Here is a 12,580-nt window from a genome sequence, read left to right as displayed (position 1 = left end):
ATCATTAATAATATCTTTAAAGAAAGAAATATATTTGTAATATTTGTAAATATTTATAATACAAATAAGAAATACTTGTAAATATACTTCTATGTATCTAATCCCTTATTCAAGTCTTTCCTATGTTAACTATAGTAACTACTGTTGTACAGTATATATAGTATATATATAAATATAGTATATAGTATAGTATAGAATAATTGTATAGTAACTACTGTGACTTTAAGAACCAAATGGAATGTTTAGGATTTGGCAGTTGAGACTGATAGTGTTTATAAACCGAAAAGAGAGAATCAAGGGAGCTCACTTGATAGAAACTATGGAGAAGACAGATCGCAAGTGAAGAACACCTTCTTTCTTGAAGAAGTATTAAATGTTTTATGAAAAAAAATTACAAAAATAATTTTATAATGTGTAAATTTGGAGACATTGTTTAGAGAAACTGAAGATAATGTTTTCTTGTTATGACTCGAGAGAAGCTGGAGAAAGCAGAGAAGGAGGTGGGACAGTACTTTCTTGAGAGAACTGTTTTAAGTTTTATATTTCTGAGATGATATATTCTTGAGAATATATGTTTCTTGGTCCCTTTACTGAACTTAACGATAGAACTGTATTTCCAGAAGTAAAAAGTCTACTGAAATTATAACAATAACTATGGTTTTTGTCACAGCATAATATTACAATTAGTTATTGTTATTAATCACATTATTAATATTAAGCTAATTCCAAGATATACACATATGTATATATATGTATATGTACATATACACACAAATATATATGTGCCCATATACATACATACACATGCATATATGCACAACAGAAAGAGAGGGAGAAATGGGGAGAGAGAGAAAAAAAAAAGAGAGAGAGGAGAGAGAGAGAAAGAAAAAAAAGGGAAGGAAGGGTGGAAGAAAGGAGGAAGAGAAAAATTAAAGATTGATTACTCTTTATGGGGAAGTTTCTCCAGTTGAGGAAGTAATAGCTAATAAAGTGGAATGTGAAGGGCTCTAAGCTAACTGAATAATTAATGAGAAAAAAGGTGCTCTTTTATTAATGAGAAAATTTCAATATCTAAATTATATCAGAATTGGGAATGATGAAGATGAATTTGGCAATAATTCAAATACCTGATTAAAGGGTAAGTAATGAGAGGTTGATTGTCCCTAGATCTTGTGTAATTTTCTCTACATGCTTTATACCACATTATTGGCATATTTCGGGGAGGATACAGTGTTTTGATTTTTCTTCATATCTGCTTTGTGTAAATGAAGCACTGAGGTTATTTTGGTCTATCTTCTTTCTGGTCATTTCATGAGAATGAATAACTCATAGCACATCTGTTGCAGTAATTTCTCCATGTTTTTATTATCAGTAATAAAATATTGCTTTCATTCTGCCTCCTTTTTAAAAATAGGCCCACAATTCCCTTTCAGATGCTCAATTCTTTCATTTTCTTGAATCTTAAGAATTTACATTAGTGTGTTTTTAGGAATGCTAAGATATATGTATCTTATCCTAGACATTAAATAAAAAGACATCACTTTAATCCTACTTGCTTGTAGGAAAATACAGCTTGTAGGAAAATACTGAATTAAAAAAAAAACTGAAGCTTTGTAAAGAAATAAAGGAAAGACCTCTCTGAAAAAGTAAAGTTTAAGCGATAGAAGCACAGGAATTGAATGCACACTAGGATGATTTAAGAGGAAACATGAAGATATAAGGGTAAACAGAAAGATGGGGACTTATAGGAAGTAAATGAAAGAATTTTATAACACTGAGCATTGGCAGGAATTCCTTTTTCTGTGAGTAGTTGCTAAGCAAGTTTGCTGGGTTGTGTTGGTACTCACTGCTAAGTTTTTAATAAACATTTAGTTTACTTTTAAAAAGAGAGAATACTAGCTTTACCTCTGGTATTGGGAGGTCACTTTTCCCAAGTGTACTCTGTTGGAAAATGGTGATGAAACTGACCAGATTTTGAATTCCCCCCTCCTCATTCAATATGATGCAAATTCTAATTCCATTTTAAAAGGGTTTTTTTCTTTTCTTTTTTTGGAGTTGGGAAACGAAAGGGGAGTGATGTGGGGCTCTATTCTTCATGGTGTATTTCCTGAAAACAGCAAGTAGTGTTAATCCGGTTAATTCTGAATGTTTCCTTTTCCTTCTTTCTTTATGCTGTTGCCTATTCCATTTTCAGGGTAGCTCAGAGTCTGCGGCAGGAACAAATGGGATCTGGGGCAGGGTGTCAGGTCCATGAGAAACTCATTTGCATGTTTCTTGCTCCCAAAGCAGACCACATCCGGGCTAAGACAAAGTGCTATGTGATCAGCAGGCCCCATATCCCAGTGTCTGCCTGGAGCCTGGCCAGAGGGTGGGGAGCCTTTGTAAGAAGGTGCTGTTGATTCTGGGTGGAAGTTGAGGGACAGGACAAACCAGCCAAAGATTAGAACTTGTCTTTTCTTCCATTCACTGGCAGAACTTCATTTGGTCTAAAACATTGGTTAATATTAGGTTTAGGGGAGGCTTAAGAATACTGCAAAGAGGTTTTGCAGAGTTAAGGAAAAACAAGACCACAATGCAATCCTTCTAAAACCTCTTTTTTCTTCTTACAATTAATAATTCTTTGGGGCACTTGGGAACTTGGAAAATATAGTGTAAGGCTAATATAAAGATCCAGACTTTCCCTCTCCCCCTTTTATTCAATTAGTATCAACTCAACAAACTGTTCATTAAGCATATACCTTCATGCATTATCCTCTTGGCAGACAAGACAAAAATGACACTGTCCTTTAGGAAGATATTTTTCTACAGAGAAACAACATATACACAGACAGGCAGATACAAAATATATGCAAAATTAATCCAAAGTTGTTTGGGGGTCCCTAATAACTGGAGGCATCAGGAGAGTTTGTATCTAGGAAAGTGATACCTCAGGTGAACCTTGAAAAGAGCTAAGGAAATTCCAAGAAGTGTTGAAAAATGAGAGCCTCCAGGCAGGCAGGGGGTGGGGGAACATCTTTGATTATTCTAGTATGTCCTTGAAATGTTGCACCCAGCCCTTTTAACGTCTATCCCAGATACAAACATCTAGTCTCTTTCTTCTCCCTCCTACCTCCCATACACAAATACCCTCATAGATTCAGGCACACAGGGGGCCTTTAGACTGGTCTTCATGGACAATATAAATGGGAAATAGAGAAATGACTTGGTAACCTTAGACCATGTAGGTAATTGATCTAGAAGATTAAATCCCTAATCCTTTCATGTCTTCATTTTGATCAAAAAAATTTACTATCAGGCATGTCCCAAAGGATTGAAGTTAGACATTTACCAGTTCTGTAATCCTAGATAAATCGTATAACCTTTCTGAGTCTTGTTTTCTCATCTGTAAAATGGGAATTAAAAATAGCAATTAACTTATTATTATGGTTATTATTTCATATAGTATCCCCTTATCACTTTATTATTGCAAATTATAATGAAAATTATAATAATATACAATTATGCATGTATATGTAATATAGGAAAATAATCTTAGGAAGAATTGAAGTAACAGCTGAGGGACTAGGAAAGGCCTCCTAGCTGGTACAGTAGACAAGAGTCCTAGGCCTAGCAGGAGAAAGACCTCAAAAGATCCCTCAGACACTTTACTAGCTGTGCCTGATGCAAGTCATTTAACCTCTGCCTCAGTTTCTTTATCTGTACAATGAGAATAATAGCACTTCTCAGGGTTGTGACAATAAGATGAGACAATATTTGTAAAATATTTTGCAACCTTAAATGTCCTATCAATGGCAGCTATTGCTAGCCAATAAAATCTTTTTTTAAACCAATAAAATCTTAAGAAAGCTGGGGATTCTAAGAGTTGTAATTTGTGAGGGAGGGCATCTAAGTCATGAGCAAAGGCACAGGAATAGGACATAAAATGTCATGTGGATGGAACAGCACATAATCCATAGATGTAGAGTGTGTGAAATGTAATAACATATAAGAAATTTGGAAAAGTAGGATAGACAAAATTTTTTTTCAATTTATTATAGTTTTTTATAGACAAAACATATGCATGGTTAATTTTTCCACAATGACCCTTGCAAAAACTTCCATTCCAACTTTTCTCCTCCTTCCCCCCACTCCGTCCCTTAGATAGCAGGTAGTCCTATACATATTAAATATGTTAAAGTATATGTTAAATACAATATATGTATATAGTTTATCTTGCTTCACAAGAAAAATCTGATTTAGAAAAAAAGGTAAAAAATAATGTGGGAAGAAAAACAAAAATGTAAACAAACAATAACAGAAAGAGTGAAAATGCTATGTTGTGGTCCACGCTTAATTTCTCAGTGTTTTTTGGCTGGGTGTAGCTGATTTTGTTCATTATTGATCAATTGGAACTGATTTGAATCCTCTCATTGTTGAAGATAGCCACTTGATGGAGCTAAATTGTGAAGAACTTTGCATACTACACAAAGGATTTTCTATAGGATTCTGGAAGTAAGAGAGAACCAGAGAAATTTACTGAGCTGAAGGGCAACATGGATAGATTTAATACACTTTAGGAAATCACCTTGGCCAAATTTAGATGACAATTTCAATAGTCCAAGTGAAAGGTGATAAGGACTGTTTGGGTAAAGAGAAGTAGATTATATGAGCGATATTGTAAAGAAAGATTTGATAACCAATTGGTTATTTAATATAAGGAAGATTCTGAACTTGGATAAATGGGAGGATGGTGATATCTTCATCATTAACAGGGAATTCAGAAGAGGAGAGGGTTTTGGGAAAGATAATGAGTTATGTTATATATATATATATATATATATATATATATATATATATATAATTTCAAGATGTCCAAATAAGCAGTTGGTGACATGGGATTGGAGATCAGGAGACTGGGGTTTGATATATGGAACTTGAAATCATCTGTAAAAATTTTGATCATTTAATTCAGGGTAATTGATGAGATGACCAAGTAATAGTATATAAAGAGAAAAGAGAAAAAGATTCAGGAGAAAGCTTTGAGAGACACCCAATGTTAGTATGGCAGGGGACAACATGGATGAAGATCTAGTAAAAGAGTCTGAAATGGTATGGTCAGACAGGAAGAGAGGAAGGAAGGAAGAGAAAGAGTCACAAAATATTTAAGAAAGTCAAGTATTTAGGAAGAGAATATGGTTTAGTGGTGGCAAATTCTGTAAAGTCAAGGAGAATAAAAGTGGAGAAAAGGATAGTAGATTTAGCAACTTAAATCGCTGTTAATTTAGGGGAGGTCAGTTTCAACTGAGTGATAAGATTCGAAGCCAGATTTTAGAGACTTTTTAGAAAAGAGAAGAGTGGAAGTAGAGGCATCCAGAATAGATGTTTTAAACGAGTTTAGTAGAGAAGAGGAGAAATATAGGGATGAGAACTGGTAGACATATTAGAACCTAGTGAGTTTTTTGTGTTTTGTGGGAGATTTTTGTGTTTTTTCCTCTTTTTGGATGGAAACCTGCATGTGTTTGTAGGAAGAAGGGAATTATTTAATGATAGTGAGAAACTGAAGATTAGAGATTTTTTATGGTAAGATCAATCTTTTGGAGAAGATGAGATGGAATGAGGTCAGGGTTTGAAATAGAGAGATTGTTTTTGGCAAGTTCTATATCCATCTCCTAATTAGAGGAATGAAGAAAGAAAAGGGAACAATGTTAGTATGATATCAGATGAGGAGGAGGGAAGAAATAGAACATTAATAGTCTTAATTATTTTTTGATGACGCATAAGGCAAGGCTCAAGGCAGAGTGGATGGGGAAAGGAAGTGATATGGGAGCTTGAGGAGGGTAGAAAAAGTTTGAAACAGATTACATAGTGACTACAATGGGAATCACATAGGGAATAGTGATAGAATTGCTTTGGTATGAGTAAGGTCCCATTTGAACTGATTAGCATAAATTTATAGTGGACCATGTTGACAACTTCATGATTTCATGACCAGCTGTATAAAGAGTTGTGAAGAATGTTGATGGTTGGATCATTCCAAAATTGGGGTTTGGCAATGTACAATCAGTGATAGTACAAGGGGTAAAAGACTTCAAAAATGTGGAGGCTGTTGAGTGATGGAGGTAAAAGCAGTCCAGAAGAGTCAAGAAAGATCAAATGGCAATGAGTTAGGGTTGAGAATTCAAGTTCAACTTGAAAAGAATGTATACAGAAAGACTTTTTTTTTCTTTCTCTATTTTATGGCTATGAATAGTTCCATGTTTTCTATCCTGTCCTTTCCTCCTCCTTAGGAATTCATTTTTTCTCTCATTTGACCTAGCTTAATGTGTTTTTATCCTTTCTGGGAGCAGGGGAGTTCATGATGGGGGAATGCCATTGGGGAGGATCAGAGAGTTGGACCTTGACTTTCAAGTCTGCAAAATTTCTTCTACTTGCTGTATCCAGCACCTGGACTGGGTTGGGGTTGGGGACTATGAGTGGGAACTCTAAGCACCTAAGTTCTCCCATGTTATTTCATGATTATTTTTTAACCTTGTATGATGTTTCTGTCTTCTTAATTGTGGTTTCAACCTTACTTATTCTACATTTGATACATATTTCCTTTTCCTTTTTTTTTTGTTTTATTTTTGAAAGATTATTGCAAGGAGCAACTACTTAGTAAACCTACTGATTGTATGATTTTAGAGAAACCTTTATGTGCTACCTGAGATACTTCATTAATTAAATGGGGAAAAATCATAATCAATTATTGTCCAAAAGCATGTTTTACAAATAGAAATTTGAAATGACTACTGATCCTCTTACTAATATGAAGGAACATGAAGACTGCATGGGTGGAATAGAGTGCTGAATCTGGAGGAAGGGAGACTAGGTTTGAATCTTGCCTCTGGGACAGAGGTGTCAAACTTGCTATCCACTGACCTTATGCAATCGCAACATTACTGAGTGTAGCCCAAACCTAAATGAAATATCACTGAGAATCGTTTAGCAAAATAAACTTAAAATATAGATAATGTTAGTATATAATGTCAAAATATTTCGGAGATACCCTGTCTTGCAGATCTAAAACCTAGCAAATGGGCTATGTCCTGAGATTGGCATAAAAAGTATTCCATCAGATGTTCACTGGGGGGGTTTATTTGCCTCTCCCTCTTTCCCAGGGCCATCCATCACGTATACTGTACCTTGTCACTGCTAGGTACTGCACCTGTTCCCATCACAGAACTTGGATTCTGTGCCTCACAGGGTGAGCACAATCTCTAGGACTTAAGACAATACTCTTTCCATCGGGGCCATGGGAACAGTATCAAGACCTGAAAAGATTCATAATCTGGCTTACATGTAATGGATAAAACCTGCCTTTGGCCTAGCATATTAAGTCCTTCTTCTTGGGTGGGTGTGGGGGGGAGATCTTCAATTTGCAAATATTACCTCACTCTGAAATTAAACTTCTGTTTGTGTTCTTACTCTAGCCTCTTTTATTTGTTTGGCTCTAGTCACCCACAGGTTAGAGGTTGGTTCCAGTCCCATTGGCAGTAGGTTAGAAGTTAAATGTTCTGAGTTTCAATTTCCTCCTTTGTAAAATTGGCATAATAATGGCTGTAAAATCTAACTCATGGAGGTTTTGGAAAGCTCAGATGAGATCATGGATGATAGGGCTTCAAGAAAGAGTGGTTAAGTATCACACTGAGTAGAGTATTGGGCTTGGAAAAAGGAAGGCTTGAGTGTAAATTCTCCCTCAGACACATACTAACTGTGTGGTCCTGGACAAACCACATAACTGCATTTCAGTTTTCCTCAGTTGCAAAATGGGGTTGATAATAGCATCTCCCTTATTATGAGGATCAAACAAAACTATGTAAATGGTTCTGCAAACCTTACAATACTACATAAGTGCTAGTTATTACCATTATTGGAAAAGATCTGTGCCTTATACAAATGTCAGTTATTGTTATAGGTGGTCCTTAATACAGGCAAATGATAAACATAGCTAACTTTTATTTATCGACATCTGGGAAATATGAAAAAAAAATAGGGGAAAGCCTGAAGATGTTAGAGAATCCTTTATGAAAAATTTGGGGAAAGACCCTGACATCAGTTACCTCTATTTCTTTTTTAAGCATAGGACAGGCAGCGTGGCATCATAATTAGATCTGACATCAGAGCCAGGAGCACCTTTGTTCAAGTCTTCCCTCTTTGAGACCTCTTGGCTGTGAGACTATAAATATTTCCCTTCAATTCTCTGTGGCCCAGGGAGCTCCCCAACATTGTAAATTTTAGAGTAGGTACAGCCCTACTTTGATAGAAGGGATTTTCCCCCAAGAGTTTCCTAGCAGAGCTAGCTTTACTTAAAACAACAAAGCAACAGCAACAACAGCAGCAGCAACAAAAGGACAATGGAGGAAAGGGAATATTCTGTTAAGGAATTTCCTGACTGCTAAAACAAAACAAAATCTGATTAAATTCTCTGAGAAGAGGGACTCAATATCAAGAAGTTTTAGCAACGTTGGACTTGCATTTCTAGAATAAAGTAAGAATGTGAGAGGCAGTGTGGGATAGAAAAAATTGGCCTTGCTTTCAGGCAGGACCTAAAGATGACATGTAATTCTGACATGTAATTGTATGGCCATAGATGACCCATTTAGTAGTGTGGTACAATAGAAAACATAGTAAAATCAATAGCATGTGAACTCCATGAATTCAAGGAATATCAAAATTGTTGTTTTTGTATCCCCAGAAACTACTGTGGGGACAACAGGACGGTGGATAGAGCACTACAGGAAAATCTTTGTTCCAGCCCTGACTAGTTGTGTGCTTCTGGGCCAATCACTTAACCTCTGTTTATCTTGGTTCCTCATCTGTAAAATGGGGACATACTGGAGAAGGTAATGGCAATCCATTCCAGGACTTTTGCCAAGAAAACATGATGACTTGGACACAACCAAATGACCCTACAACAACAAAAGCATCTAACTCAGTTCTAGGCCCAGAAAGAGAAAAATAAATGTTGATTATTTCTATTTTACTCTGTCTTTAGATTGCTTTTGTATATGGTTGTTTGTTTATTGTTTTTTCCATTAGACTGAGCTCATGGAATGTTTTTCCTTTCTTGCTTCACTAGCATTTGGCACAGAGTAAGCACTTAATAATTGTTTATTAAGTAGGTGATTAATAAATGTTGATTGAGAATCAGAGGACCAGGGTCCATATTCTAGCTCCTTTATTTATTATGAGATCTTAGGCCAGTCACTAAAGACAGCTAGATTGTGCAGTGGATAGTGCTGTGAGCCTGGTGCTAAAAACAAAAACAAAAGCTTGAGTTCAAAGCCAGCCTCAGATACTTACTAGTTGTGTGACCCTGGGCAAGTATCTGTTTCCTTAGCTATAAAATAGTTTCTCAGAGTTGTGGAGAGCATCAAATCAAATGAGATATTTATAAAATGCTTAATAGCATAGCATCTGGCACATAGTGGTGATTATATAGATCTTGAATCTAAGCTTTCTGGGGCTCAGTTTCCTTATATATAAAATAAACAGTCTGGACTAAATGACTTCTTGAACCATTTCTGGAATTAGGATTCTATTTCTATTCTCTATTCATGCTATTTTCCCCTAGAGTTGGGAATCTTTAATTTCATCAATGTGGGTAACCTCTTTCTCAATAGAGGTCATTTGGCTAGAACCCTAGACTATAAAGATCTAGCTAAGGAAATAGAGCAAGGTGTAGAGAAAACGTCTTGTTTCAGCATATTGCTTGACTTCCATTATGATGGTCACCTATCAGACTGTTTGAAGGAGAGAAGCCACATCCTCCTTGTTTTTTTTTTTTTTTTAACAAGACAACAATATTTTTCTTAGTGCCTGGCAGTCCGTATTTCCTCCCACACTGATGAATTAGCATCTTATGCTAGAGATTCTGTCACCACATTGTATATTTACTCAGACTGTGTGCATCATCATTTTGGCCTGGAGCTTTTAAATGAATTCCTTCTCATGAAACAATTCGTAATCACTGTCTTTGCTTTATTTAGAATTACAAGATCCACATGTTTGCTTTGAAATGCCTTCAAATGAGAGTACTGGGAATCCTATTTCTGTAGACAATAGTGGCTCTGAAGAACCCATGGATAGGGTGGGCCTTAGACCAATGAATTGGTATCTTGACTCTCCAGAACTGATGGGCCCAAGTAGGGAGATTCAGAACTGGGTTACTACAAGACCCACAGACCAGATGATAGTTAAGGGTTTCTCCTTTTGGAGAATAGGGCAGTCAGGTTCATGCATAATCATAGGGATGCTCAGAGAAGGGCAAATGGTGCAGCACCAGAGTCTACCTGCTTCCCTGTCCCTTTTCTTTCTCTGTTGCAACTGAGTACTTTATACTCTCAATGTCAAGTTGACCAGTTTTATAAAGTGTCTCTCTCCTCTTGGGCCTCAGTTTCCTCATCTGTACAATAAGGAGATTGGATGGAATGATTACTAAAGTCTATAGCTTTGAATCCCAGATTAATGGATCTAAAATCAGAAGGAAGCTTAGGCACTAATCAACTCATTTTTACAGATCAGAGTCCCAAGTATCAGAGGTAGGATTTGAACCCTGGTCCCTTGACTCCAGAGTCTTGTTACCTTATACATTATAAAAAGATTATAGATTATTGGTATGGGAATATATATATATATATATATATATACATATATCTATACACTGGAATGTTTTTACATTATTAATATAAATATTTTGTATTAACAGGTCAAAAAAGATATACATATATAAGACTTACTGTGAGATTCCTTGGAAGAGTCTGTCTGTCTTTCTGCACTTGAAACTTAAATGCCAACTCTTCCTGACAAAGCTGGCTTCATCACTCTTAGAAGAGGAGACTCTGAATGAAAAACAACTTATTATAGTAGTCTTCGTAAAAGAACTTGGCAGAAAAGGAGCGTAAGAGCCAATTTCTTTGAAGCCATCTTGATTTCTCAAAACCCAGGTCAAGTTTTGCCATTTGACCTTTGATGTTATAGTATATTCTAGAGGTCTAACAATTAATGACACCTTTAATCTATGGAATGAATACAAAAGCTATTATTAGACACTTTTTAATTTCCTGGGCATTGTGCTAAACACTCAGATATTCAAAAAAAAGAGAACCCCCTAAGATCAAGAAATTTACCTTCTAATAGGGGAAAACAACATATATAGAGCATCAGTGACTAGAGAAAGATGACTGTGTTCTGGGAAGGGGGAAAAGGAAGAAGGCAGGCACATAGGTGGTTGACAGATGCCTTAGGTACAAAGTTGTCCAGCATGTCCCACTGAAGTATGGTCTGCTACCAGACAATATGTAATGGGCTAGTCTGTGCACACTCAGTCCCCAATCTGATGGGGTGAACCCTAGATGGGGAACTTTCGCTAAAGAGTAGCTTTCTATGAAGTCTATAGAGATTGATTACCCTTGGAATCAAATCTGGGCTCTGACACTACTATTGGCAAAGGGTTTTTCATCCATGTCTCCAAGAAACTGTAGCATGTATAGTGACCACATCCTGGTAAACCTTCTTGGCAGATGGGCTAAATAGAGTAGAGGGTAAGCTATAGGCTACAAACTCACAGGTGACTTAGGGAGGTGTCTCATTTAAGCATTTGAAGACTTCACTTGGTAGAATGGGTAGTTGTGAACAATTTGTTCCTATGATCACAAAGGTTGCTGAATCTGGAGTGATTAAAGCTTGGTCAGATATAAAAAACGCCAAGGTTATCCACTGCATCCTGGGTCGCCTTGTCTTTTTGTCTTGCCACTGAGTTTGGCTGTCATTATTGGTCATATCAATGGATAATAATCCAATTTTCACATCCCTTTAGGCTGTGTAGATAGACACTGTCATTGGGTACAGATGATTGAATGTTTCTAATGCACATACTCTAGTGCTTTTAAGGGACCATGAGAGGCAGAGTTGAGAAAAGAGGGCAAATAAAATTTGTTCTAAAGTATTTCTAAAGAATTCTTTTTGGCTATTAAAAAATCACTCTAATGAAAAAGTTATTATGGCCCGAGTACTGTCTGACTGCTCCTTCTGTCTTTACACTCAATTTTCCTTTGGGTCTGGTTCCTTCTCCCTGGGACTATTTCCCATCTCTCTCCATATAGTCTCCAGATTTCTCTAATGATCTAGATCCTCAAGACCTCCCATGTGATTTTTCAGTATCTTTCCCAAGAAAACCCCCCAAAATGGGATCACAGAGTCTGACTTGACTGAAAGGGATGAGCAGCAAACACATCAATTTATCCTGTCCATATCTTGTTTGTACTTATTTGCTTTACATGTTGTTTCTTCCACTAGACTGTGAACTCTTTGAGAGCAGAGATTGTCATTTGACAGTTTTTTGAATCCTTAGTACTTAGCCCAGTGCCTGGCACATGCTAATCATTTAATGTTTATCGGTTAATACATTGCTTCTAACTCAGGTGTTTTGACTCTTCCCATTGTACACATGTTATGTTCTTTAATTAGAATTATTCACAGAGTGCATATTTGAAATCATAAGTGTCTGAGACCCTTGGAGGATATATATCATTCCTATTTGATTTGAGCTTTTAAGGATATG

General features: G+C 36.3%; 1 long non-coding RNA gene across 1 annotated transcript; it reads left to right on the top strand.

Annotated features, from left to right (window-relative positions):
* Positions 1-286: 286 nt before the first annotated feature.
* Positions 287-8,996, top strand: LOC116419949. The gene is made up of 2 exons (XR_004230272.1): positions 287-500; positions 8,714-8,996. It is a non-coding gene; the product is annotated as an uncharacterized LOC116419949 (long non-coding RNA).
* Positions 8,997-12,580: the final 3,584 nt, after the last annotated feature.

This window comes from Sarcophilus harrisii, chromosome 6, assembly GCF_902635505.1.
Source record: "Sarcophilus harrisii chromosome 6, mSarHar1.11, whole genome shotgun sequence".
In the NCBI taxonomy this organism is placed as follows: Eukaryota; Metazoa; Chordata; class Mammalia; order Dasyuromorphia; family Dasyuridae; genus Sarcophilus; species Sarcophilus harrisii.
The sequence above is the reverse complement of the archived record's forward strand: the minus strand, read 5'-3'. Positions and strand labels throughout refer to the sequence as shown.